The sequence below is a fragment of the Macrobrachium rosenbergii genome, chromosome 36 (assembly GCF_040412425.1).
Source record: "Macrobrachium rosenbergii isolate ZJJX-2024 chromosome 36, ASM4041242v1, whole genome shotgun sequence".
Lineage (NCBI taxonomy): Eukaryota > Metazoa > Arthropoda > Malacostraca > Decapoda > Palaemonidae > Macrobrachium > Macrobrachium rosenbergii.
In genome coordinates this window covers 12,860,352-12,873,773 of record NC_089776.1, presented here as the reverse complement: position 1 = coordinate 12,873,773, position 13,422 = coordinate 12,860,352, and the positions used below count along the sequence as shown (strand labels likewise).

Genomic DNA, 13,422 nt, shown 5'->3' with positions numbered 1-13,422 from the left:
ACGAGGAGAACGTCCCTCACGATGGAACGGGGGAAAACTCGTCCTGGTCAAGACAGTATTGGAGCAAAATCTACGACTACTCCCAAGCCTCTGAACCATAGGAAGCCTCTGACCAGTAAGAAAAAGGCTGAGATTTTGCAGGCTCTCGACAAACAGGAAAAAGTCAACCTTCGTGAGGCCTCTAAGACGTTAAACGTATCCATATCATCGCTCAGTCGCATCATAAACGAAAAACACACAAACAGGGTGTCTCTGGGGACCAGAGAACCAAGACTTAAATCTCCAGGTAAAGCTGCAGACCGCGACAAAATCGAGCAAACGAAAAGGATGTCACTGGGGAACAGACAGCCAAAATTTAAAGCGCCAAGTAAGGCTGCAGACAGCGACGCAACCGTCAATGATCTGAACAAAACATTCTCGAAGCAAGGTGATCAAAAGAAGTCCTCTGTAAGCAGTACCTACCATCGAAATTTGCAGACAAAAGGTAAGGTCGAAGGTACCACTGGCCTAAAAGATATGTGCAAGAGGAAGTCGCTAGTTAATACAAACGACATTCGTAGCAAAACTTTGAAAGTGAAGGATGGAAAGCCTTCAAAGGATATTTGCAGCATCAGGGTGACTTTACCTAAAGCTGACCTGACCCTCCATAAAAGAACCCAGAACCTTAAGCCTTGCGCAACTAGTTCCCCAACAAAGAAAGGTTTCATTCTCAAGCACCCAATACAGAGTAAAGTTTCTGAAAACGTGGTTTCGTGCCAAGCTAAAAGTTCTTTGAAAAATTCTTGCATCGAAAGGTCAGTTCAGATTTACCTCATGAAGCCAAAGTTGAGCAGCAGTATAAAGAAACTGGAAGATAATAAACAGCACACCTCAATATATTCCCAGGACCAAAGCAAAGGACCTAAATTCTACCTGAAAAACGTCGAGGGAGACAGACAGAAATCGGGGCTGGTAGAGGCCCTAGCATTACTGCGTGAGGTTAGCGCCAGAGACCCACAACCTCCCCTGTGGTACACCTTCGCCGTCGACCGCCTTCTAAGTCCAGATGTCAACATCAAATATAAAGACAAAGAAATAAGAGAACCGCCGACCAACCCGGGGATATGCACACGCCAGGAGCTCATGGAAGCCCTGTGGACGTTGCAGAAGGCCCTCAGAAGCAAGGAAGGGCCTCCTTTGTGGCTGTCTTACGCTCTGGCTAGCTTGTTCAAGGACTGGCAGCCTTAATTAGAAAACTAACCAAAACTATAAACATAACTAGGAAAATTCCCATACTTTTATAGAAATTGTATAAGTGATGTTTCTTGTTGCATCGGCGACAGAAACCTTATAATTTTAGATATTTTAATCTCTCGCGTTGCTTTGAATTCTTCATATATTATATATATAGCATATTGTAAATTTTTATGCATAGTGTATTTTAAGACTAGTTTGTTTTAATAAACAAAATTCGCGGATTTTGAAACTTGTATTAGTATTCCCTTTTTTCTTACTTTTACTGGACATTTCAGTCTAGTTTACAGCAAAACTTGTTATAACTGAAAATTTATTTTAATAAGAAAAGCGAAAGGAACATGCTCCATGGTTTAAGAAATTAGTAATTTCCTAGGTTGCTGGCATCCTGACATTATCAAACTTGGGTATATCATGTCTAGCTAAAGACTACTGAAAAATCAGAATTGATATATATAGATAGTACACATCCTATTGATGCTAATTATCACCCGTTCTTAATCAGTGAAGGGTTTACGTGTAGAGAGATACATTCACCCTTTAACATAAGTTACCGAGATGGGTCTGGATCGAGACTTATTAGGATGGTTTGATCTTGTGGAAAGATTGGAATGCTACGTCTTGAGAGAATGAAAAGCCTTAATTATCTAAGAAGCAAGAGAATGATTTTAAGACAAATTGAATAGCACGATATGTGTAGGTATGTATGTGCATATATATTATAGAGTACATATGAAAAAATATATATATAATATATGAAAAGGTTAAAGAGCTTAGAAAGCTGAATAGTAGTTGACTAAAAGGAATGAAGTAAGATCGACGAAGCAGAAAGCGACGCAGACATCATCTTCATGATAAACCTTATTTTTTCTTGTTTCATAATGCCAAAATTATTTTCCAAAGCATAGGTATGGGATTCTGTCTTCATATTTTCACCATAAATGATCTTGCATTTGGAACAGTAACGGATACACAGCCAATAAAAGTAAGTTTGCAGAAGATGGAGGTGACATGAGGTGCCATAAAATAATAAAAGTTTTATATTTCTAAAATTTTAGAACCATTTCTAAAAATGCATACACGAGGGGGGCATGTGAGAAAAATTCCTTCATAAATCTACTTTCCTTCTTTCCATACATGCCATTAACAGAAATCAATAAACTGCAACTAATGGAATTAATAAAACTTGCCTGCATTGCTCAGAATCACCCGGATTTACACACAAACACTCATATTTACATATCACACTCACAAGGAAATTACTGCCATAATGCTAATACGAGCGCAAAGTAAAAGGCAGAATTCTTTTCTCATATTTTCCCACCAAGGGAACTTTTACGGGACAAATAACTACAGTAATACCAAAGTTCTGTTTACAAGGTAAAAAATAGACGAATTAAAATCCTTAAAAGTAATTTTCCAGGTGAAAACTGTAAGCTACAGACTTCCTCCTCCAACCGTTCCATCAAATCAGTAATAATTTTCATAATAATGCGTATTCCGAACAAACATTTGTAAATCATAGAAGCTAAAGGAATATAATTATAAGTTCTTGAACCTGTTATAAATTCTGAGTCACTTTTTAGCAAAATTAACTCCCCTAAAATTGATCAGCATTAAACATTTATTTTTCTATGTATTTACTACTGACAAACAGGACATATTTGTTTTCTTTCCTACACTGCAGGGATAAAAAATAAACTTAATAATCGTAATATGCTGTTTATACAATCTTATAATCGGAATATGCCATTTATACAACAAACTATGGTAAAATATTTAGCAAGTATTTCCATAAAAGTCAGACAATCCTATAGTAAAGAAAATGAATCACTTTAAAATTATCAGTAAGAATAAGACTAATTTCCTATTCATTAAATCTACATATGTTAAGAATAGACTTCAAACAAAGCTCCAAAGCTTTCAATATATTCTTAAAAATTTGTCAAGATTTAATAAACGTGGAAAGTCTTATCCCAGTCTAAAATGGAATAATTTTTAAGCAATATATAGATATAAAATGCTGCACAAATTAAGTACACGAACTTAAAGTTTCGCTAAAATCATCATAGCATTGAAATCACTCCTTCCTAAGAAACATTACTTCACAATTCTCTTGTAAGGCACTTCGGTGCTTGGCAAGTTGTTAAACGAACCACGTAAATATCACTAGTTTAAAAGACAAATGTCCAAGTTGCATGTTACGTGATATACAACTAAGTGGTCCTTGTTCGTGGGTTACCAAAAAAGCTGCAGGGCGTATTATTTGCACTTGAATGACAAACTACGCGACATATGCGTTCGTCTACGTGTCTCTTTTAGGAAAACTACAAAGTAACTAGCTTGTTCATAAAAATGCAAAGTCGAGATTCTGCCGTTGAATGGAAGTGATTACAAAAAAAAAAAAAAAAAAGTTACTTTAAATTCTACAGAAACGGAAAATCAAGGGGACCACAGCCCCCAAAGCGGTTAAAATAGGAATGAGGTAGCTCGTGTCTTCTTCATACGGGTCGAAGTTCTTAGTACTACTCCGTTGCTTATCTTGAGACAGCCGCTTCCTGTCACTCACTTCGTCCTCCAACAGCTGATAGTTATCCCCTTTCGGTTCGTCCTCCTTGTTTTCGAAATTGTTTCTATTTTTGTCGATTATGCTCCCAAGAACAGTCTTCAGCTCCTGCAGGCTAGTGATCAGGTCCTCTTGACCTGGGAAAACGAAGTTGAGGAACTCCATCTTAATCTTCATGACGAACAACGCGTTCACTTTCGGGTTGTCCTCAAACCCTTCACGAACTCCACCCTCAGAGTATTGCCTCTGAGGATACTCTCCCGCCCAGCTACGAAAACTGAATTGCCCACGACGGTGAAGGGGACGTGTTCGTCGCAAGCGACGCCTCGCCCAACCTGGCGGAATATGTCCAATCCTGGCAGTACCTTCAGCCCACCGTTCAGCACCACGTCGAATACTTTCTTACCAGGGGCGTCGAAATAGACTTCGCAGAACTTGAGGACGAGTATGTATTCCCCGTCGCCCTTCAGGGGGATGTCGTAGCCGAATGTGGAATGGTGGAAGCGTTCAGTCTGATACAAAACCAGGTCCGCGATGGGGACGTCCCGTATGAGGATTCGCCTGCCGAAGTCTGACGCCGTGCCGATTTTGCCCTCGAGTGGGTCCTTCTCGTACATTATACCAAAGGTGTCGATGTGGGCGTTTCCTCCGGCATTGACAGCATAGATCACCTCACCCATACCCGATGTTTTCGCAAGGGAAATAAGGAGTAGTAACAGAACGTGCGGTGAGGTGGTAGGCCTAGGCCTATTCCCAACGTTGAAAGCCATGGAGGAAGCTGGTAATGTTTCTTTTACCGTCAGCTGCAACGCCTCCACCTTTTCAGGAGCTTGAATGGAAATGGAATTGAAGTTAGGAGACCAGAAAGCCACTTTGAGCGAATAAAAAACAATGACAGGTAAACTGTTATAACAATAAAAAGGGAATTCCTTTTCTTCACCCTAAACAGCTTAACAACATATTAATAAATAGAACTCGTCCATGACAACTAACAAGAAATAAAAGAGCAATTTTTTATGTAAACAAGCATGTACCACGTTTACAATACAACATGTGCTGCCAAGTGAACTTCTGAGGGATCTTTATATAATATTTTTGCTATAACTTATAATAAGTATTTGTTTTGGGGAAGGGGAGATGTCTGTTTTATATTGTTATAGTCTACCAAGAATTGAAACAGCCATGGTGATTGCAATAACAGAAAACGGAGGTGAACGCTGATCATCCAATGTTTCTGGGTAACTATAATAGATTTTAAAAATCCCTTTCCACCTGTAAAATGATTAACATATTCAAAGTCAGTTGATATCGAATTAAGTTTGCAACAAGAACGTAAGTTAATTACTCAAATTGGCTTTTAATAATGACAAAGCAAAGAATTTCGCAGAGGTCACACTGGTGAAAACTAAGGAGCTTTAGGCCTAAAGTTCAGTCGAACATATCCTAATAATAGGCCTACATTTTTCGAAAAAACGATTATGAGTTTAGTCCTTAAAGGTTTACAGTGTCAGGGTCTACAAGTATGTGCATCTGTAACTGCACGTATTTGCAGATAAGAATAACTTTCCTCAACAACTACGGCCAAATGAAGACAGACAATAAAATAATATTTTAGAAAAATTCTATCATCAACTTTGCCGTTTATTATCTATTTTACGGCTGCAACGACAATAATGAAAACAAAACAAACAAAAAAACCATGAAACTATTACAAAACTGGACTGTAATAGCCATGTAAAATAAGTATTACCTAAAAGGGGTAAGATATGCCAAGATTACTGGGATAGTAGTTTTGATAAACTGTCAGTGTGTTTATCATGACATTTTATACAAGTTCTTAGTTTAACATATTCTCTAATTCTGTCCCAGTGTACACGCCTCGAGAACGTATCGTTCACACACAAATTATATATATATTATATATACATATATATACATATATGCACGTATATATCTATACATATATACATATATATATATATATATATATATATATATATATATATATATATATATATATATATATATATATATATAATATGTGTGTGTGTGTGTGTGTGTATATATATATGACTAATCTCCGGGTTTCGCGACTGTCCTTTAGTTTTCATGTTATCGTTTAGTTTTCGCATTATCCTCTCCTTTTCGCGGAATCCTATAGTTTTCACGAAATCCTAGGGTTCTCGTGGAATCCTTTACTTTCCGCGAAATCCTATGGCGTTCGCAATACACTTTTCACAGAACTCTATAGTTTTCCTGAAATCCTATAGTTTTCGGCATTATCCTGTGCACTCCCCGGAATCCTACATTTATCGCATTATCCTTTACCCTTCCCGGAATCCTACATTTATCGCGTTAACCTTTACTCCTCGCAGAATCCTGTAGTTCTCCCGTCATCCTTCCGTTTTCCCAGCATCCTACTGAAGCGAATAATTTACTGATTCAACATGTTTATCCCCATAACGAATGAAGTTTAGACTAGATGGATGATCGAATAATATATTTATTACCTTCGTAAACCATAAGGATTTTCCAGTATTTAAAAGATTTGCACTCAATCAGTTTACCGATCTTATAGATAAATACTTATGAATAAAATCAGAATAGTGTAAAATATCACTTTTAACGATTGTCACAGTTATAATGTTCATTTGAAATGAATATAGAATTTAGGCCAAAGGCCAAGCACTGGGACCTCTGAAGTCATTCAACGCTGATACGGAAATTGACAGTAAAAGTAGCAGGAGGAAAACCTCAAAGCAGTTGCACCATGAATCAATTGTTAGGAGAGGGTGGAAAGTAAGATGGAAGATAGAGAATATGAAAGGAGGTACAGCAAAAGGAACGAAAGGGGATGCAGCTAGGGGCTGAAGGCACGCTGCAAAGACCCTTAAGTAATGCCTACAGTGCACCGCGTGAGGTGCACTGACCGCACTACCCCCCTACGGGGTATAATGTTCAAGAAGCAAGCATTCTGAAATCACGAACGACAACCAATTTCGTCAGTATCAGTAACTGAGGGAAATTGAGATGAAGACTCAGTGACGATTAGTGAAAGACAAGGTCACCTGTAGGCATTACCTAAGGTTCTTTGCTGCGTGCCTTAGGCCCCTAGCTGCAACCCCTTTCGTTCCTCTTACTGTACCTCCTTTCATATTCTCTTTCTTCCATCTTACTTTCCACCCTCTCCTAACAAATGATTCAAAGTGCAATTGCGAGGTTTTACTCCTTTTACACCTTTCAAACCTTTTACTGTCAATTTCCGTCTCAGCGCTGAAAGACCTCATAGGTCCCAATTTTGGCCTATGGCCTAAATTCTATATTCAACTCAACGCCGAGGTCACTAATATCACTATAAATTTATGAAGTTCAGTTAATATCATTTTCCCAAATTAACAGTTAAATTCATTGCAAATCTCAAGACAACATATACAAATTTTAAAAAGCTGGAAAAAACAAACATTTGGACAGATCTTTCGAGTCTGTTATACGATTTTGTTTAGCCTATTCAGTAGATAATGAAGGCAGTCTGTCTTAAACATAATATATTTTCAAGATTGAATTAATCATGAATGTCTAAGAAAAATTTTGCTAAATATGATGACAAACATATGAGTGTTTAACATCACTCAGTAACATAAAACTTGAAAATTATATACCCTTGTGGAGAGAGAGAGAGAGAGAGAGAGAGAGAGAGAGAGAGAGAGAGAGAGAGTCTTGTTAAATATCTTATAAACGGTTTCACCACGGCCTGCTAAACCATCCCTAATTATATAACGTATAATAACCAAAATCAAGAGAGAAAATCAAGAGAAGTCAAAAGAGGACCAACAGAGAGAGCTTTATCAAAGACAGAGAGTAGCAGAACTCACCTTTCCACGCCATCTTATGAACTGGTTACACGAACTGTCTCTAAACCATTCCGTTTTTATAACGATGAGGACCAAAGTTCCAATACTAAACATTGCTGACTGCGTCCCATTAACCTGATTCTTGAAATGGCAAATCAGTCATTAAATGTTAAAAAAGGATCAACACACCGATACATTTTTATCAAACACATTGTAGCAGAATATCATTTCCACGCCAGCAGAGAGCCTGACAGCAGCGAACTAACTCGTCAACTAGTTCATTCAATCCCTCACTCGAGAACAGCAAAGTTTAAGCAGTAATATTGCTGACGAACTATTTTGCTGATTCACTGATCTAGGCGACGACTCATTTCATGAGAGAGGGAATCAATAAGCCGATATGTATTTTTATATATAATTGTAGATAAGTATATATATATATTTTATATATATATATATATATATATATATATATATATATATATATATATATATATATATATATATATATTGAAGCTTATTCATACACGACGATTGACCGTATGTCTGGTGTTACTTCTGGCAAGCTCCGGTCATAAGCAAAAAAATAAATAAATAAATAAAAATAAAGGGTTCCCAAGGGTTGGAAACTGCTACCATCGACACCAAACGCCGGAATGCACCAGCCCAGGCAATTCGCAAATAAAAAAAAAATGCAGACCGAGCGAAAACGGAGCAGAAGTAGTCATAATATTTTCTTTCGCTATTCTCTCTTTAATGGATGATGAGGAAGGATCTTAGGAGTTTAAAGAGATGAACCATATTTAACTTATAATTTGATTTATTTAAATATAGAGGCAGGGGCGCGGAATAGCTGATGTTTTAGCGATGTTAATTTAATATATGAAAGTTAGGATTAGAAAGCTAAGCACTGGGGCACTTTCGGCCATTCATTGATTAAGATATTGACAAGAGGGAGTTGGAGTGGCTGGACAGCAAAATATGTCCAAAAATAAACGAGATGAAGGACGATAATCTAAAGATGGAATTGGGAGAAAACCCCACAATGACACTAAGAGGTAAGAGTTAGAGAGGTTGAACAGCAAGGTTGAAGAAAGGACGTAGGAATGGAGATGAAGTAAAAGGCTAAAAAGTTGGTGCAGCTATATGGGCAGAAGAGACGCTGAGAACATGCTTTAGTAATGCCTACAGTGCACCACCTGAGATGCAATGACAGCATTTACCGGAGCACGGGGAATTTGTGAAGTGCTGATTCGAACGTCACCTAGGTTGAATTACTTTGATGAAGCAAAAACATCTCTCTCTCTCTCTCTCTCTCTCTCTCTCTCTCTCTCTCTCTCTCTCTCTCTCTCTCTCTTACTGCAAGAGTGACGATGTGTGTGTGTGTGTGTGTGTGAAGGGGGAGGTTGGCTGTGTTTGGGGTACCCTACAACATTATCTAGATTCTAGAACCACTTATATTCCTTGATCGTCTTTCTGCCTTTGTAAGTAAAGCTCAAAATCCTTCGACTAGAAAATTCCTAGATTTTTTTTTTTCAACGAATCCTTATTTTGGCTGGTCTCAGCGGCTTGTACTGTGTATGAAGCCGACATATTGAGCGTAATTTCATATTGTTTATCGAATGCGTGGTTATGCAGATTATACTCTTATAAACAAATAGAGTATTTAAATAAAAACAAGAACATTCATAATATAGTAATAATAATATATATATATACATAAATATATATATATATATATATATATATATATATATGTATATATATGTATATATATATATATATATATATATATATATATATATATATATATATATATATATATATATATATATATATATATATATATATGGGTTCCATATAGGCTGTTAATCGTTCCAGAAGGTTAAATTTCAGATAGAATTTATTGTGAAGGTGACACGTAATTTATTTTACACGCTACTGAAGAAAACCCCAGCATTTTACATACATGCATACATACATCCATACACATGTATGTAAATAAAAAATATATATGTGTGTGTGTGTGTACATACATAAGCACACACACCTATCTATCTATCTATCTATCTATATATATATATATATATATATATATATATATATATATATATATATATATATATATATTGTGTGTGTGTGCGTTCGCCTGAAGAAAATACTAATTAAAAAGTCTGTTCTCTTACATGCTTAAGAATCTTACCAGAGGCTCAAGCAAGTTTATGCTATTGCGTATTCAAGTACCGGTTTTTGAAGGAAGAGAGAATTTTCTCCAGCAAAACTTTGGACCAGTCTTAAATCTAAATAAAATAAAATATCCAGTATCTTTTCTAATTTAAATGTTTGAATCGAAAGAACTCTAAAATTCATTTTTCGTCTAAATAAAATCTCATTCAGATAGTAAGAAAGAGGTGAAGAAGGTAAATTTGTTGTTTAGTCGACATACGAGAATGCATAAGCTATGTATGAGAGAGAGAGAGAGAGAAGAGAGAGAGAGAGAGAGAGAGAGAGAGAGAGAGAGAGAAGTGATTTTAGCATGAAAATGGAGACTGAATTACGTGAAAGGGAGAGAGAGAGAGAGAGAGAGAGAGAGAGAGAGAGAGAGAGAGAGAGAGAGAGAGAAATGCTATTCTCATTCCGTATATTTTTATATCAACTTAAAAAAAGAATATTGCATTTTAAGGAAAATGGTAAGCACCTTCGTATCTCACTTGACATAACTGTGAAACAAAGGACGTCAGCTCGTCATATGAACAAAAATACAACGACAAATATACAATAATAAATACAGCTATAAAAATGCAATACGAAATTAAATTAGCACCAAAGTGGGTATCGTATCACTATTGATTAACTTAATATAATTGGAGATGTCCTTCCGCTATAGTCCAGCTCAAGAAGTCGAGAAAAAGTTAAAATAATTCTACGGGAAACAAAGACTATAATTCAGACACGCATGCATACATTATATATATATATATATATATATATATATATATATATATATATATATATATATATATATATATATATATATATATATATATATATATATATATATATATATATATATATATATATATATTTATATATATATATATATACATATATATATATATATATATATATATATATATATATATATATATATATATATATAGAGAGAGAGAGAGAGAGAGAGAGAAGAGAGAGAGAGAGAGAGAGAGAGAGAGAGAGAGAGAGAGAGAGAGAGAGAAGGTGTTCATTTTCTACATAGGATCAGTAATTTACAGAAATCATAAATTACAATAGCGAAATGTTTTGCATTATACCTAAAAGTATCGACGCATTATCATTATTATTATAAATTTGTTGACACTTCAGTAAAACCTGATATTATTCACAAAAATAACTATGAATCTTAAGAATCTCCAGTAGGATTCTTGAAACCATGGTTGTACCTTTTGCACACATTATAGTGGTTGTACTTTTTGCATACATTATAATGGTTGTATTTTTTGCATACATTATAACTGTACATTTTCCATATATTACAGTGGTTGTACTTTTTGCATACATTATAGCCGTACTTTTCCATATATTAAAGTTGTACTTTTTGCAACCTTATAATTGTTTCTTTTTTGCCTTACCAGAGAAACTGATTGACAATTATTTTATTTTCTGTGTGCAGAATTATTTTTGGGTTGCTTAATCTTATAAATTAAAGTAAGCACCATATAAGATCAAGAACTTAGTGTCATAATATTGGGCAAGTAGTGTATGCAAAAAAAGTAAAACGGTTAATCCCATATATGTGTCTGTTACTTTTTAAATTTGCAAACCAGTATGGGATAAATATAATGAGATATTGATGTACTGTATGCAGAAAATACAATCACAACGATATACGCACAAAAAAAAGTACTTTGCCTACGCGATATGATAAAGGGTTTGGCCCTGAAAGTTGCGCAAAATAAAAATTTATTCCTCTCTGCCTATAGGATAGGAAAGCTGTTTATAAAACTGAATAATACTGAATGTTCCAAATATTACACTTATGAACAAGTACAGTTTTGTCCTCACAGCTCAGTCTCTCTCTCAGCTCTCTCTCTCTCTCTCTCTCTCTCTCTCTCTCTCTCTCTCTCTCTCTCTCTCTCTCTCTCTATATATATATATATATATATATATATATATATATATATATATATATATATATATATATATATATGTATATATATATATATATATATATATATATATATATATATATATATATATATATATATACACATATATGTATATTTATTATATACATACATATGTACATATATATATATATATATTATATATATATATATATATATATATATATATATATATATATATATATATATATATATATATACATATATACATACATACATACATACATAACTCTCAACGTACAGTGCTCATCCTAAACAAACGGTATCACGCTTCCTTCGTTCCAGGGAAGAAGAAACAAGAGATGGCGCTAATCACAGAGTTCCACGACGAAAAGATTTGTAACGCGACCCACCAGACTAAGCCAGGGAGTTCTTTAGGAGTGAGAGATTCCTCGTTTCCCTTCTCGGAAAAAGAAAGTTCTTAGACTCGCAGCTCTCAGTGTCATTCCTGGTAATGTTAATGGTTTCGTATTCAAAGTTGCGGTGCGAGGATTTAGTAAGTCAGGTTAATTTGAAAGAAAATGTGAATGTAACGAGTGACCAAAAATGGAAGGTAAATAATACTGAGATAAAGTGAGATAGATAGATAGATAGAAAGATAGATCACAAATTAATGGAAAATAAAATATGATTACGATACGTGACCAACATGGAAAGACAAATACGAGATAGATACAGATAGATAGATAGATAGATAGATAGGTAACAAAATAAGGTAAAATAAAATGTGATTACGATAAGTGACCAAAAGTGGAAGACAAATAAGATAGATAGATAGATAGATAGATAGATGACAAATTAATGGAAATTAAAATGTTGTTACGACAAGTGACCAAAAAAGGGAAGACAAATATGAGATAGATAGATAGATAGATGATAAATCAATGGAAAATGTAATATTGTTACGACAAGTGACCAAAAAGGGAAGACAAATATGAGATAGAGAGAGGGGTAGATGATAAATTAAAGGAAAACAAAATGTTACGACAAATGACCAAAAAGGTAAGACAAATATGAGATAGATAAGTAAATTGACAGATAGATAGATGGAGAGATAGATGGACAGATACATAGATGACAAATTAATGGAAAATACATGTTATGACGAGTGACCAAAAAGGGAAGACAAATATGAGATAGATGGTAGATAGATAGATAGCTTGACAGATAGATAGATAGATAACAAATTAATTGAAAATAAAATGTCAGTACGATACGTGACCAAAGGTAAGATAAAGACAAACGAGACAGAAAGATAGAAAGATATGAAAACTGACGGTAAGGAAACCTCAGCGGAATGAGCAGAAATGAATATATAATTCAGACTGCAGATACACATGAACAATTGCGGATAAATTTCTGCTACAATGGGACACAGTAATCGAAAGTATAACACATCTAAAATTCTAAGGAAAAAAATTGTATTTTTTTTTCCTAAAGTTCTACTATTCGTTACTATGTTGCTGAGAGAGAGAGAGAGAGAGAGAGAGAGAGAGAGAGAGAGAGAGAGAGAGAGAGAGAGAGAGAGAGAGAGAGAGGGATGTATGTAAAGGTTTAAAAATCATTTTATCTTTAAATTAATGCTATT

General features: G+C 34.9%; 1 protein-coding gene and 1 pseudogene across 1 annotated transcript in view; both read right to left on the bottom strand.

Moving 5' to 3' along the window:
- LOC136856635 (uncharacterized) overlaps positions 1–13,422 on the bottom strand; it is a 949,691-nt gene that overhangs the window by 865,140 nt on the left and 71,129 nt on the right.
- On the bottom strand, positions 2,942–4,690 carry LOC136856634 (malectin-A-like; annotated as a pseudogene).